The sequence below is a fragment of the Ambystoma mexicanum genome, chromosome 2p (genome assembly GCF_040938575.1).
Source record: "Ambystoma mexicanum isolate Mex_15411 chromosome 2p, UKY_AmexF1_1, whole genome shotgun sequence".
Taxonomy (NCBI): domain Eukaryota; kingdom Metazoa; phylum Chordata; class Amphibia; order Caudata; family Ambystomatidae; genus Ambystoma; species Ambystoma mexicanum.
Genome location: NC_090923.1, coordinates 1,423,760,171 through 1,423,775,278, shown reverse-complemented (window position 1 = coordinate 1,423,775,278; position 15,108 = coordinate 1,423,760,171). Strand labels below are relative to the sequence as shown.

Here is a 15,108-nt window from a genome sequence, read left to right as displayed (position 1 = left end):
TAATTACAAAAATAGTTTCATAGCACCCTGGATTGCACCGCTGGGTGTTACTATATAGTGGTGTTAGGAAGTTTTTCACAAGTTACTGTCTGTGACGGAACTTGGAAAAGCCCACCTTAGGTGATAGGGCTGTAACCACGTTTAGCCTGAACTACCCAAAGGGTTGGTAGCAGGCTGAGCAACCAGGCTTAGTCTAGGAGGGATAAGGGCTGTAGTGTGGCACACTGTACTTGGGGCATACAATTGGTTCAAGGAAAAACGGCCACACTAGCAGTTATATAAAAAGTTATTTATTTATATACACTAGGGCTTTTAAAAAATAAGTAATATAAGTACTATCCACAAAGTAATATCACAGTGGAATAAAAGGTAGCACACTTAAAATCAAAAAAGTAAAGCAACACAAAGGTTAGAGAAAACTACTAATACTGCTAAGCAAACTTGGATTATCTCTTGCAACTTCAGTCAACTATTTCTTAACCACTACTCAAAAGTCCAATCCTATACTAAATGAGTCTCAAAGAGTCAAGGGGGGCACTGGGGTTCCAGCGACCAAGGACTGAGGAGGAAAGAGGTAGGTGAGCAGCAAGCGGAACAAAGTCTATGAGGATGTCTTCAGGTTTGCAGGTAAGTTATAGTTTGTTTTGGCAATTTAGAGTCCAATAGGTTGTTCACCAAAATGGGACCCATGGGGCCCTGGGGGGGGGTTGCAAGTTACAGCTTAACTGCAGTTATCCAAGAACACCTGAGCAACGCAGCAAGGCCCAGGTAAGCACCTAAGGTTGGAACAGTAACTGATCAATGAAGTACTTGCTTCAACAGTTGTCCCTGGTTCGGGTTTCTTGTCCTGGATGGCTGAAGAAGGAACTTTAAAGGGAACAGACGGATGCACTCGAGCAGTGGGACGCCCAGCCGTGGATCTTCGTGGCACCGGTGCATTGGAGCCCTTCACAGGCTTCGGTTCAGCGACTGTGTCGTCCAGACGACCTTTCTTTGTTCTCGGTCCTTGACCCCACTGAGGGGACTTTATAGTGTCACTCCAGGCCCAGAAGGATGCCCACAAGGTTTTAGCCGGATATGCACTTCACGCGACGTTACACCACAAAGTGGCTCAGATCCCAGGGTATTGGCAGTTTGCAGCCCAGGAAGATTGCAGCTCTTCGTGGGATGGCGCAAAATGCAGGTGGTACTCAGACTGGTTAGGCCCACCAGTCCAGTGGAGCAAGTGGATCTCAAGCGATCTTCCCTGTCGCTCGTAATTCGGGATCTGGTCTTCAGCAGTCACTCAACCGCTGTGGTGGTCGTTTGGAAGTTGCTGGGACTTCCTTCCCCAAATTCCTCTGACTCTTCAGTCCAGTGGTCAAACTGGTTCCAGGCAGGCAGACTGCAGGACAAAGACATGGGCAGTTTCGGTTACCTCCCCCACTTCCTGTCCTTTCAGGCACTCAGAGCCTTGGTGGGCTTTCCAAGGGAAGCCCGCCGAAGACAAAGGACCCATCAAGACCTCCTCCACCCAGGAAGGTAGGAGAAGGCCCACGTAAGAACAAGTACTCATGAAAGGGGCTTAAAAAAGTACAGCCACCACTTTAGTCAAATGGTGGCCCCTTTGTTCTGCCTCTCAGATGAACTTGTATCAGTAACAAAAAGTTACTGAAATAGTGAAAAATGGAAGACCATGTTTTCCCTCAGCACGTAAGGTGGGGTGTGCTGATCTCACAGAATAAAATGTGGGAGAAACAAAAGGGGGTCCCCTGCCCTGCTAACTGTAGTTAATCCAGGTAAAATAAAAGGGAAAGCTCAATGAGCTTCCAGCAACACTGCACAGAAAGTTCTGTGTGATGCAATAGTAAAAGGTAGATGCCACAAAACATGGAGGAAAGCAGAACTCGATTAAAAAAGTATCAAAGGGATGGTTGATTGCAAGATGGCTGCCACACTGTGCGGACGTGCGTGCAAGTGCTCTGTCTCAACACAGCAGCAAACTACTCTGGGTTAATCCTGAAGCTGGCTTTTTTTTTTTTTTGAAGGACGAGTGGGTAAAACCCTTCAGCAATATGGAACGCAGACAGCTTGCCCCAGAAGCCACAGCAGCGGTATAGTTTGAGCAGAGACAAATGGTTTTCGCCTGGGGGCAGCCATGTTGGTCACGTCGAGCCTCCTTCTCCCTGGAGCAGAGAATTGGCTGCGTAGGATACCGAGACCTAAACCAGATATCTTTTTTACAGCATACTTCTCTGTATAAGCACCCCCCGTAGAAACTCTGGACCAATATATATATATATATATATATATATATATACATGATACATTACTCACCATAATCGTATTTCTGATGCTTGTATCTGCTTAGATTCACATGCTGTGCATAGGCCGACATCTAGTGGAAGCTGCGGAGTATTACAGTTTGTTTTTCGAAACTCGAAAATGGGGTCGACACAGGGCGTGCCAGTAATACTATCCCTAGTGTGACGTCCACTGTACCCAAGATCCCTCACGCGTCTAGGATCCTCAGATTGTATTTTTTCTGACATGAGGTAGCATGAGGAGTAGCGCGAGTACAGATAATCCAAGCAGATAGATAGAAAGGTAAGACTACAAGCAACCATGCGCCTTCTCTGAGGGGAGGAAGGGTGGGTCGCATGTGAATCCAAGCAGATACAAGCATCAGAAATACGATTACGGTGAGTAATGTATCCCTTCTGAGGCTTGTGGAATCTGCTTAGATCACATGCTGTGCATAGATTAGCGAGCAGTACCTGAAGGAGGTGGGATGTGAGAAGGGTCACGAGCAAATAAGTGTCTTAGAACCGCTTGTCCCACTTGTGTATCTGCCTTGGAATGTGTGTCAATGCAGTAATGCTGAGTAAAAGTGTGAATAGAGCTCCAAGTAGCTGCTTTGCAAATGGGGTCAAGGGGTACATTTGCAATGAAAGCCAGAGTGGCCCCAATGCCTCTAGTAGAGTGGGCTCTTGGCGTGAAAGGCAGAGTTCTTTCAGAGAGTGAGTAACACAGCTGGATACAGTTAATAATCCACTTCGAGATGGCACCTTTAGAGACGCGATCCCCCTCTCTGCCTGTAGCTACGGAGACAAACAGTTGATCTGTTTTCCTTAGCGGTCTGGTTTTATTTACATAGTAGAGGACCGCCCTACGCACATCTAGGGTGTGTAGTTTCACCTCAGCCGAGCTTTGAGGGTCCTGGAAGAAAGCCGTAAGCTCGATGGACTGGTTTACGTGGAATTTAGATATAAACTTAGGTGAGAACCTAGGGTGTGTACGTAAAACCAGTTTGTCTTTATGGACAGTAAAGAAGGGATCCTGCACGGACAGAACCTGAATTTCACTGACCCTTCTTATAGAAGTAATAGCTACTAAGAAGGCCGTTTTATAAGTCAGGTGTTTGAGACTGCTTTTATGCATGGGCTCGAAAGGGGGGCCCATGAGCTTAGATAGCACCACATTAAGGTCCCACCCTGGTGGTGGGTTCGAAATAGGAGGGTGAAGTCTCTTTACTCCTTCCATGAAGGCTTTAACTACTGGTACTTTCCACCACGAGACCTTGTTATGGGAAGTGGTGTATGCCGACAGGGCTGCCAGGTGTACTTTCAGTGAGTTAAAAACCAATCCTGCATCTAGCAGGTGCAGCATGTATGTAACAATAGTGGAAGGAGATCAATCAACTGGGTTGATTTGTCTACTCTGGCACCAGATAACGAATCTCTTCCACTTGTCAAAGTAACAGTGCCTTGTGTTTGGTTTCCTAGATTCCTTTAGGATGTCCATACACCTCTGTGGTAAATTGAGATGTCCAAACTCTATGACCTCAGGAGCCATGCTGCCAGGTTCATTGAGTTGGGTTGCTGATGCACTGTTTGACCTTGGTGCTGGGACAGTAGGTTGTACCAGGCTGGAAGTTTGATGGGCTCGCACACCGCCATCCTGCGTAGGTGTGGGAACCACGGTTGTCTTGCCCACATGGGAGCAACTAGGACGAGCGTCATCGACTCTCTGTTCATCTTGTTCACCACCTTCTTGATGAGAGGAGTTGGTGGAAAAGCGTACGCAAACATTCCTGACCAGTTCATCCACAGGGCGTTCCCCTGGGAGTCTGGTTGGGGGAACCTGGATGCAAATCCTGGGCATTGTCTGTTTTCGCTTGTGGCTAATAAGTCCATAGTGGGGAAACCCCACTGAGAGAAGATATCTTCTACGACCTCTCTGTGTAGAACCCATTCATGTTCCTCTGGGAGGGAGTCTCTGCTCAGAGCATCCGCTAAGGAATTGAGCTCCCCTGGAACATGTTGTGATGACAGGAAGATGTTCCGTCTGAGTGCCCATATCCAGATTTTCTGGGCAAGCTTGGACAGATTTGGTGAACTAGTCCCTCCTTGCTTGTTCAGGTAGAACATGGCTGTTGTGCTGTCCGTCCGGATTTGCACTGACAGGTTTAGTAGGTGGGGCTCGAACACTTGAAGCGCTCTGAATACTGCCAGAAGCTCTAGCAGATTGATGTGGTTCTTGGCCACTGAGGGAGACCAGAGACCAGAGCTGTGTGGTGGAGATGGTGAGCTCCCCACCCCGTCAGACATGCATCGGTAGTGACTACTGCCTGTACTTCGGGATCGTAAAAGGGTTTTCCCTGTGCAAGATTCTCTCTTGTCCACCAGTGAAGGCTTTGAACTAGTGTTGGCGAAACGACCACTAGATCGTCCCACTGACCACTTGCCTGAGACCACTGTTTCGCCAACCATTCCTGCATGGGACGCATGCGTAGGCGCGCGTGGGGGACCAGGTAAATACATGACGCCATCATGCCCAGTAAACGCATTGCTTTGCGTACCGTTATTTGGTGACCGGACTGATATTGCGGAATTTGCAGTAGTATATTCCGAATTCTTTCCTCTGAAGGAAAGGTCAACCCCTCTTGAGTATCTAGGATTGCTCCTAGGAACTGTTTGGAGGTGCTTGGCACCAGGCTTGACTTTTTCTCGTTGATTGAGAAGCCTAATTCGTGGAGGAGGTCGATAGTCCTTTGAATGTTTGTCCTGCAAATTACTGGGGTTTCCCCCGTTATGAGCCAGTCGTCCAGATAAGGGTACACCGGGATTGCCTCCATGCGTAGGTGTGCAGCCGCCACCGCCAGTACCTTGGTGAATACCCTTGGTGCCGAAGCTATCCCGAAGGGCAGTACCTTGAATTGGTAGTGCCGACTGTCCACCTTGAAGCGCAAGTACCTACTGTGCGCTGGGAACATGGAAATATGAAAATAGGCATCTTTCATATCCAAGGTTGCCATGTAATCCCCCTTTTTTAGGAGGGGGATTACCTCTTGTAGCGTAGTCATACGAAACCTTTGGGGCTTGACATACTTGTTGGCAGGCCGTAAGTCCAATACTGGGCGCATTGTCAAATCTTTTTTTGGCACAAGGAAGTAAGTTGAATAAATACCCTTGTTTACCTGGTGTCCCGGGACGAGTTCTATCGTGTCCTTTGCTAGCAGAATGGCGATCTCCTCGAGGAGAATCTTCTGATGTTCTAAAGAGTGTACTCTTTGTCGTGGAGGATGGTTCTGGGGACGCTGCAGTAGTTCTATACAGTACCCTGTGGATACTGTTGACAGCACCCATCTGTCTGATGTGATCCCTTCCCAAGCCTGGGTGAAGTTGGAAATGCGTCCCCCTACTGGGGTTGCGTGAGAAGGGACCCTGAACTGAGCGTCACTGCTTTGGTGGAGGCGTGCCACCTCCTTTGCTGGGGCTGCCTCTGCCTTTACCACGTCCTCTCCTATTACCCCTGCCATAACCCTGGGTAGACTGTTGGCTGTTGTTCCACTGTGTACCCTGTCCCTGGGAATAGTTAGATCCTCTCTGGGAATTTTGGCCACGTGGGCGACGAAAATTACTATTCCCTCTCTGGTTAGGGGGTTTATTGGTTAACTGGCCAAGGGACTTGAGTGTCTTGTATTCGTCCTTGGCATTCTTCAGTGCGTCCTCGACCGCCTTACCAAACAGATCGGCTTCCACCAGTTTGTCCAACAATGATGCCTGGGTTTCTGCCTTAAAACCAGACTGCCGTAACCACGCATGTCTCTTGATAACAGTACCTTCTGCTATCAATCTGCCTGCATTGTCTGCGGCGTCAAAGGTTGCTTTTAAAATGCAACCAGACACGGCTCTACCCTCTGCGGAAATCCGAGCTAACTGGCCCTTTAAGGGTTCGGGTGCAGAGGCTATGAGTGCCGCGACTTCTTCCCACTGATGGCAGTTGTAGCTGGCCAACAGGGTGGTGGAGTTTGCAATCCTTGCCTGATAGGCGGACGTTGAGGCTACTTTCCTGCCGAAACCATATAGTTTTTTGCTCTCCTTGTCTGGAGGAGCTTTGGACGATGACAAGGGTGTTCCAGCCCTCTTACGAGTGTTAGTGACAACTAGGGAGTCTGGCTTCAGATGTCCTCTTATATAGAGAGGGTCAGACTGGTCTGCCCTGAAAAGTTTTTCAACTCTGGTATTGACTGCTCTGGTGAGGTTCGGGTTCACCAGGGACGGGTCTATTCTTCGCTGAATAGACTTAAGGATAGGGATGGTCTGGGCAACAGGCCTCCATTCTCCCACTAACTCCTCGGCGAAGTCCCTCTCCTCCTGGACACCGTGGGTGTCAATATGGAAATGTTCTGCTGCATGTGCGAGAACCTCGTTCAGGAGGGGTTGGTTATCGACAGGGGAGTCGGTAACCGGGGCTTCCTTTTCTACCGGAGAATCTACTCTGTAGGTTTCAGGGTCTTCCTCTTCCTCTTCTTGGTCCTCATCGTCCCCATAGTAGCCCGTCCCGGTTTGCTCTTCTACCATGCCAAAATCTTGGTCCTCACCAAAGGAAGTCTCTCCTTGATACAGTGAGTATGGCCGTGAGTATGGTTGTACCTCGAAGGGGTCTGTAGACCTCATTGTTGTCTCAAACCGGGCTTCTTACTCGGGGGGGTGGGGGGGATAGGATCATTAGAGCCTGAGGGTGTAGCCCCTTGTGGATCATATGAAAGGAAATGGTCTGGATTTTTATCGTAAAAGTCTGCCAAAGAAGACATCCTTGACATGACCCTATCTATGTCATCACTGGACCATTTTTTGGAACTGGGAATGACTCTCTCAGAAAGTTTTGGAGATTTATCTTGCGTAGATTTGCTGCTTTTTGAAATATCAGCAGACCTGGTCTTGTCTGTCTGTTTAAGAGGAGTGGAGTGTTTCACAGGTGTGGAAGAGTGCAGAGGCTGCTTCTTCTGCTGTTTTCCCCCTCCTCCCCGTGAGTGGAAAAGTGTTTTCCCTGTCCCTTTGTGGCTCCGGAGGTTTTCGACGCCTGGCGTCGAGGATCGGGGGTAGAGTCCCTGTCCTTCGAATATGGGGCCGCGCTGATCTTGTCTGCGGGCTCCGACTCCTGGAGTGCGGCCTGGGGGTGGAAGTCGTCTTCGTCTTCCGACGATCGAACTCCTGTTAGCCTAGGGAGCGAGGCACTCTTGGCAAGAGTGGATGATTGCCTGGAGTCATGCGGCGATCTCGATCTCGAACGCCCAGAGGACACCGATTCGGACTGTTCTGTTTGTGCCTCTTTCCGAGCACTCGACGTCGTCGAGTCTCGGTTGGACTTCGTGTGTTTAATGTGGGTGGTGTGTGAAGCGCCTGTGTCGCCGGGGGACTTCCCCATAGCCGCCCTGTCGGACGACCTTCCGAGGTCGGGGACCTGCGCTCGGCTGTCTTTCGACGCCGTAATGCCCTCGCCGTCCGAAAGCACGGCGTCGCTGCCATCGCTGAAGGCGCCCTCCGCTGCCATGGCCGCCTGCCTGGCGTGGTGGGCCCAACGCTTCGTCGAACGGTCCTTAAGTGTCTTAGGTTTAAACCTACTACACGCTCTGCAGTTCGCTTCGGGGTGGTCCCTCGGCAAGCAGAGATTGCACGTGGCGTGCCTGTCGACCCAAGGGTATTTGCGATTGCACTTGGGGAAGAATTGAAAAGGGGTACCCTCCATACGCACCTTGAGGCAGCGGGCTGTTAAGTGTAGGAAATGTATAAGGTGTGCCTATATACCAAGAGTGTAGAGTATGTCCAACCCCCCACTCTCCCTACTTGCAGGGCCGAGGCCTTCCGAGGCCCAAATCCGTCGTGCAGCAGCCGACTGTCAATTTCTTCTCCAGCCGGCGTCGAGTGTCGAAGTTCGACATTGGGATGGGGAAGGATGTCAATTAATCAATATTTTAGCAAAAGTATGGCTAAGGCCAGGGGACTCCGCAAAATGCTTCCGACCAGTATGGCGGAAAAAAACAATCTGAGGATCCTAGACGCGTGAGGGATCTTGGGTACAGTGGACGTCACACTAGGGATAGTATTACTGGCACGCCCTGTGTCAACGCCCATTTTCGAGTTTCGAAAAACAAACTGTAATACTCTGCAGCTTCCACTAGATGTCGGCCTATGCACAGCATGTGATCTAAGCAGATTCCACAAGCCTCAGAAATATATATATATATATATATATATATATATATATAATATTTGGGCCCCCATTGGACAGTTGCAATTCATTGTCGTGGTACATGAAACAAGCGTGAGGGTTGCGAACAGGCTTTTTGCAGCCTTCTCTTTCAAAACCATTTTTATGCTATTACGTCCTCCTGCATAGGGCCAACTAAGGAGCATCCCTAAGTGGATAAACCTGCCAAAAGTGTTAAATTCCTATAGTGGTCGACGGCTGAAATAGGGTGCAAAGCACAGTGGCAGGACATTGGGTGGAGATTTGATTTTGGATACGTCGTTGGAAGTCTTAAACCCACAAGCTTATGAATCCAAATATCTTAGGCAACTAATATTACGCATTACTCTTAACTGAGCTAACTGATCTCAGGGACTGCCATCTTATCGATAGAACTATGCACATGCCGAGAGGTAAAAAGAACAGTACTCTGGCTGCGCAGGTACAGGCTCAACAAACGCAAACAAATTCACTGAAAAGACTGTGGACAAAAGATCCTGCTCTGCTTGCACCTGAAAACAAATCTGTAGTCAACCGCTAACCGGAGCCACGCCAAGCAAACTCAGACATGGCAAATTCCAAAGAGGACTTTGCAAAACGATTTCAGGACTTACATTCTGCCTCCTTCCAATCCCACTTTTACACTTTTACCTCGGAAATCAGGCAGTCACTATAAGACTTCAGCAAAGAAATCTCTGTGCTCTGTGACCGAGTTGATACAAATGAGCGAGCAATACAGGAACTTGCACAAGAAGTTAAGCAATCCGATGTAGCTATTGAAGACATGTCGAGGGCGGCACATAACCTTGAACTTCACTGTGAAGATTTGGAAAATACATCTCGACGCTCTAACATTAGAATCAAAAATCTTCCTGAAACAGTAACTGATCCTGAGCTAAAAGTTACCATAACCATATCTTCGCAGACCTAATTGCAGAGGAAGAGGCCGACAATATTCCATTGGATCGGGTTCACAGGACAGGCCCGAAAAGAACTGAATCAGGTGCTCAGCCTCTACTTGCAGCATGTGCAATATATCCACAGAAAGAACAAATCCTCAAGTAAGCCAGAAACTCGGCACCAAAAAAAAAAAACTACAATGGGTCGGAGATTCAACTTTATCAAGATCTTTCACAAACAACTCTTCAAAAATGTAGAAACATGCAAATGGTGATAAAAACCCTGCAGGCATGAGGGATCAAATACAAATGCACTTTTTCGTTCGGATGGATTTTCTCAGTGAATGAACGACAGCAGAGAATCACCTCCCGTGAAGCATGGCACTACTCTTAATTGAAGAGGATAGAACACCAGCCCAAATGGGAAGCACAAACCGACGGCCTACCAAGCAAACCAATTAAGAGTAGTGCCATGCTTCCTGGGAATAATGCACACAAGATCGGCAAGGGCGCAGAAACGCGGCACACAGAAAGAAGATTGGAAAGCTCTGCCTCAGAGGACCGATTTCAAAGGCATCTTTATAGAGACCTATCAATTGAAAAACCTGACCACTATGGACAGAGCAGTGGTAAACTCAACTCTAGCGTAGACTGAGCACAACATCTTGGATCTTATCTGTTCAGGTAAAAGATGGGGGTTTTAGGATAACCCGCACTTTGCCCTGGGAAAAAATACAGCTGCAGGTTTCCACCCGAGGATACACTAGGTGCTGTGGCTCAAGCTAGGGGACATTTGAGGGGAGGGTATGGGGAAAATTCAGTGGTTGGGAAGGGAATTTTAAACTAAAGGGCGAGGGGAAACCACAGTGCATGGTTGGCTGCAAATATATAGCATTTAAGCAAAATGGCAGTTTGGATATTCTGCAGCTTCACCGCACCACATATTTGTAGAGTTAATTCAAATGCCTAGCGCTCAATATTAGGGGCCCAAACACCCTGTTAAAGTGCAGAAAACTTGAGCTTACTGGCACGTTACCAACCGACTTGGTTGCGCTTCACGAAACTCCTATCCGTGCTTCGGATAGGCACAAGCTCTGACTGTGACACTACCCTGTTATATTACATGCGAATGCCAAGGGGAAGGTGGCCGCCGGAGTACTTATCGCAATTCGGTCTGCAGCTTAAACCAAGGTGATATGTAATAAGGCCCACAAAGTAGGCCACTATATTTTTGCGATCCTAATGCTTGGATCCCTGACACTACCAGTAGCCTCGATATACGTCCCTGATGTTGGCCAGGAGGGCTTCTTAAAAATGATCCTTGTACAGCTAGAAATCTTCATGCTTGTTGAAACAATACTCCTGGGAGATTTCAATATAGCTTGGGAACCCACCCGAGATTATAGCAATGTCACACGTTAGCCCATTCATCCCCATCCAACACATTGAGCAAAAACTCGTACATATGCCCCTGGTAGACGTTTGGCCAATTCTTAGAGGTGCAGAGAAGGGGTATACGTTTTATTCACATGTTCACTGCTCTTTTTTACGTATTTATTATGCATGGGTCTCAATTTCACTTTTGGGCAAGGTTACGCGATTGTGTCACAAAATTACGTTATCAGACCGTGCCCCAATCTCCATAGACTTGAAGATTCCTCGAGCGAAACAAAGATTGTGGTATTGGAGATTCCCTTTAGAGCTACTGGGGAACCAGCTCGTTGGAGATAAAATAGAAGAAACAATTAATCTTCATCCTATTGGGGAGATTGAGGCAAATGTGACATGGGACGCTTTTAAGGCAACTCTACGTGGAGACCTGATTTCAGAGGCAGCCATTAGATATTTAAAAAAAAGGGCACTTGAAACAGAGCTAGAGGAAGACTTAAAGGAATAGTGCGCTCAAAAATATTATTGTCCCAAAAGATGGGCGATAATCAAAAACATGCATTAAACATAATTTTAAAGAAAGTTCCTATGTAAACTTTTGAGCAAACGAGGCTCAAAGCGTTTACATAGGTCGTATGAGGTGTTTGTGGGGTCGTTTTTTGTATGTGGACAGCTAGGCCGAATTAATCAGGGGTATAGCTGTGTTCTAGTTGAATGATGGTGTATAATGGAGATTAAGCGTATTGATGTGATATGATTATCTTTAAAGCGCTTGAGACCAGGCACGCGAACAGGATGGCAGGGAACAGAGTGACACACAGACATATAGAGACAGGGGGCTGGGCTTACAGCGACAGGAGGGGGGATACGGATAAATAGCAACAGCATGGGGAACAGGAAAGCAAGGTACACAGTGATACACGTGTTGGGCATGTTAACATTTACATTTCTATCCAGATGCGTTTCAGGCTAATGTTCACAGCTCCACCCAAGTGTGGGACATGCCAACATTTTCATTTCTATCTAGAAGCGACTCAGGCTAACGTTCACAATCCTGTCCGGGTCTGGTGCAGGCTAATGTTCACAATTCTAACTGAGTGCGGCATTGTCAATATTCACAATCTTATCTAGCAGTGACACTTTTTGATACTGTTTACAAATATAAGTGCGGCATTGCTAACACTCAGTCTAGTATGGGTCTGGGCAGGCTAATGTTCACAATTCCAGCTAAGATTGGAAGAAGCTATGGAAGGAACTACCCAAACCTACCCGGTCTATTCAAATTGGAGAATTTCGGTATAAGTTAATGACACAATGGCACTACACACCAGTCAAGCTACTTATAATGAGATTGTCTAACTCTGATAGGTGTTGGCGAGAATGTGGAGCCATGGGAGATTGGGAGCGTATATGGTGGACTTGCCTGGGGCTGACTAAATACTGGGAAGAAATAAACGCACATATGACACACATATTCAGGCTTTAAGAACCCAGGACACTTGGATCTTGCATTTTGGCTGTTATCGAAGAAAACCTGCTACAAAGCTCCAAACAAGCTTTTGTAATACTACAGCTAGCAGCTCTTTTGGTGATTGCTGAAGACTGGAAGTCAAAGGATCCACCACATGTCAGCGAGTGGTTTTCTAAAGTCTGGCATTGTCTTGCATTAGAATGGATCACGTACTCATTACAAGGTGAACAATCTAAATTTACTACAAACTGAGACCTGGTCCTGAACTTTTTACAAAATAACGGTAATGTCGCCTACTGCCCACAGAAGCTCTGTATTTTGGGCATAGCATGAATAGTCTGAAATTGCTCTCCATTCCATGCACGACGGGAAGGGTGGGGTACAAGAGAGGAGGGACGAGAGTGGGTTCATATGTTATTCAAAATGCCAATAAAAACAATTTTTTAAAACAAATTGGAAAAAAAGAGTTCCCAAGTACAGAGTAAAAGAATGAATGAGTGTGGGAAAAGGTTTGCACTGACTAAGGAGCGTTCGATTAAAAACTTAGTCCAGCAAAAAGTGCTGGGGGACTCAAAGGCGAAGAGAATTTCACTCAAAAGGAAATCTACTCTAACAAGTGGCTATAGAAATAAATGGCTGTTGGATGTTTGTGCTATAGTTGAGAAACACACACAGAAATGTGTAACAATTAGGTTTTCATTATTAGTATGCTACAAACTAAGGGCATCATTTAGAGTTTGGTAGATTTCTATATGAAATGCTGCTGGAGAAAGTTACCACCTTCTTCGGTGGGACTTCTGAAAATCCGCCCATTTCAGAGTTTACCACAGACTGAGGTGATATTCCTAGAATACCTCCGGAGGTATTTGAGAAATGTCACCAGTGGTAACATAAAGTTTTTCTTTTTTTGTGTTTAGCCATTGCCACCTTCAAGGTGAGGTGAAAATTAATTTATGTACAATAACGACTCAAACCAGTACTGTACGTTTGTATATGCACAAACTGGTAAATTCTAACCTTTTTATGCATTACATGGTTAAGTTGGTGAGAGGGTGGTATCTGAAATGCCCACTTTTTCAACCCGTTACCATGGCCCTTTGTAAAACACTTTTCCCTGCATTTAAGTGAAGGGCCAGCAGTAGAGTCAAAAAGGTTTTTAGAAATAGGAGCCAATTTGGATTTTTCACCTCCACGTTCTAGGTGGATTTTCTACAGAATGCCTACATAAAATAATCTGTGGTATTTGCCAAATACTGATGGTTTTACTGCTACCACCCAGCCCCCAATGACATGTAAGTCGGTGCTAATTTTTCATTTTCTTGTCCAGAACACTCTTATGTGACCAAAAAAAGATATCTACAAATCAACATATTCGCACATATAGCAAATATAGTCACAAGAACATTCATACATTGTCATTGATATGAAAATCTTTCCTAACGGAGACCAAGGTACACATCTGTAAAGGTAATTGGACAGATTGAGTGACTGTTGCTGTGACCTGTGCCTGACCTGCATGCCACTGCACCCCATTATGGGGCTGACTCAATCCCTTTCTTTTGTCTGATAGTGATACATACCTGCATACTTTGTCATTGTTGACTTCTATATTTTGTCATATATATATTCTGTGACTTCATGCTTTGAAAACAGGTTTATTGAACAGTGTACTAGTTTAGCCTTTGAATAATAACTTTGAAGAAAGTGTTTTGTTGGATCTAATATCGAAGATAGAATAAGAAAATATGTCTTCCCTGTTAAAATTGGAAACTGTAAAACCAGGAAGCCAGGGCTCAAATCCCCAACTTCCACACGTCATACATTATGCAATCTTGAGAAAAGCACTTTTGGTCACTGTAATGTGTGGTGGCACGGGTCTTGCATTGCGAGGTTGAGGCGGGGATAGACAGCGTGCCAGTTATGGGTTTTGTGTTGTGGACTGGGGAGGCAGGAAGCCAGGTATAGGTCTTTTGCCGCTCCAGCTCTTGTTTGGTCCTGAGAGCAAAGCCAGACTTCCTTTAGCTATGGCTAAGCTTTACCAATGAATTATCTAGCTTCCTCCATCTTTAAATTGATCTAAAACTAAAGATGGGATTGGGTGGGAGGAGATGTAGCTTCTGTCAAATTAAAACCTGCGACATGAGGAAACCTGAGCTCAAATCCCATCTTTTCCATTTCCCTTGTGAAATAAATGGGCTGTTGGGTAAGTGGAGGTTCCATGGATCTGTAAGAAACCACAAACATAACTGAAAGATATGTTGCATAAAAGCAAAGAAATTGTGTGTCGTGCCTACTATACATGTTACAATAGACTGTATGGAATAGAACTTTTCTGGAATTTAGGGACCACTGCATTCTGGGTTTAAGCCTCAGTGTACTGGGACAGAAAATTATACTTGCCCAAAAATGGCCAATCCCCACCTGTCCTGGTCGTCCTACATCTGCAAAATTGACTGAGGTAAGTGGGCCTAGTAAATGTGAAACTTCGGAATGGTTCTCAATTACTCAGAATAAGTGGGTGGGGAGAGTTGCATAACTGTTTCCACTCCTGCCATATGGTTGTATGGGTGCAAAGTTCTCACCCTAACTCTCCCTTTCTTGGTCATGATTGGTAGATTCATTGCACCTGATCTTCACCTACTGCGGTGGGATTGGAAGAGTACCCCATAATCTGCCAAAACCCTACCTTTTTATTTTCTTCTTACTGAAATATTTAACTACCCCTTTGCTTTACGGATACTTGCAAGCTCTGTGCTACAGGTACTTAGCTGGGACTTGTGATTTTTTTAAGGTACTAGGACTACTTACCTTAGCAGGGAAGAACTTCTTAAGTGT

General features: G+C 46.3%; 1 protein-coding gene across 2 annotated transcripts in view; it reads left to right on the top strand.

Moving 5' to 3' along the window:
- The window catches only part of LOC138567578 (zinc finger and SCAN domain-containing protein 2-like), a 303,743-nt gene that overhangs the window by 268,900 nt on the left and 19,735 nt on the right, over positions 1-15,108 (top strand). The window lies entirely within an intron of this gene.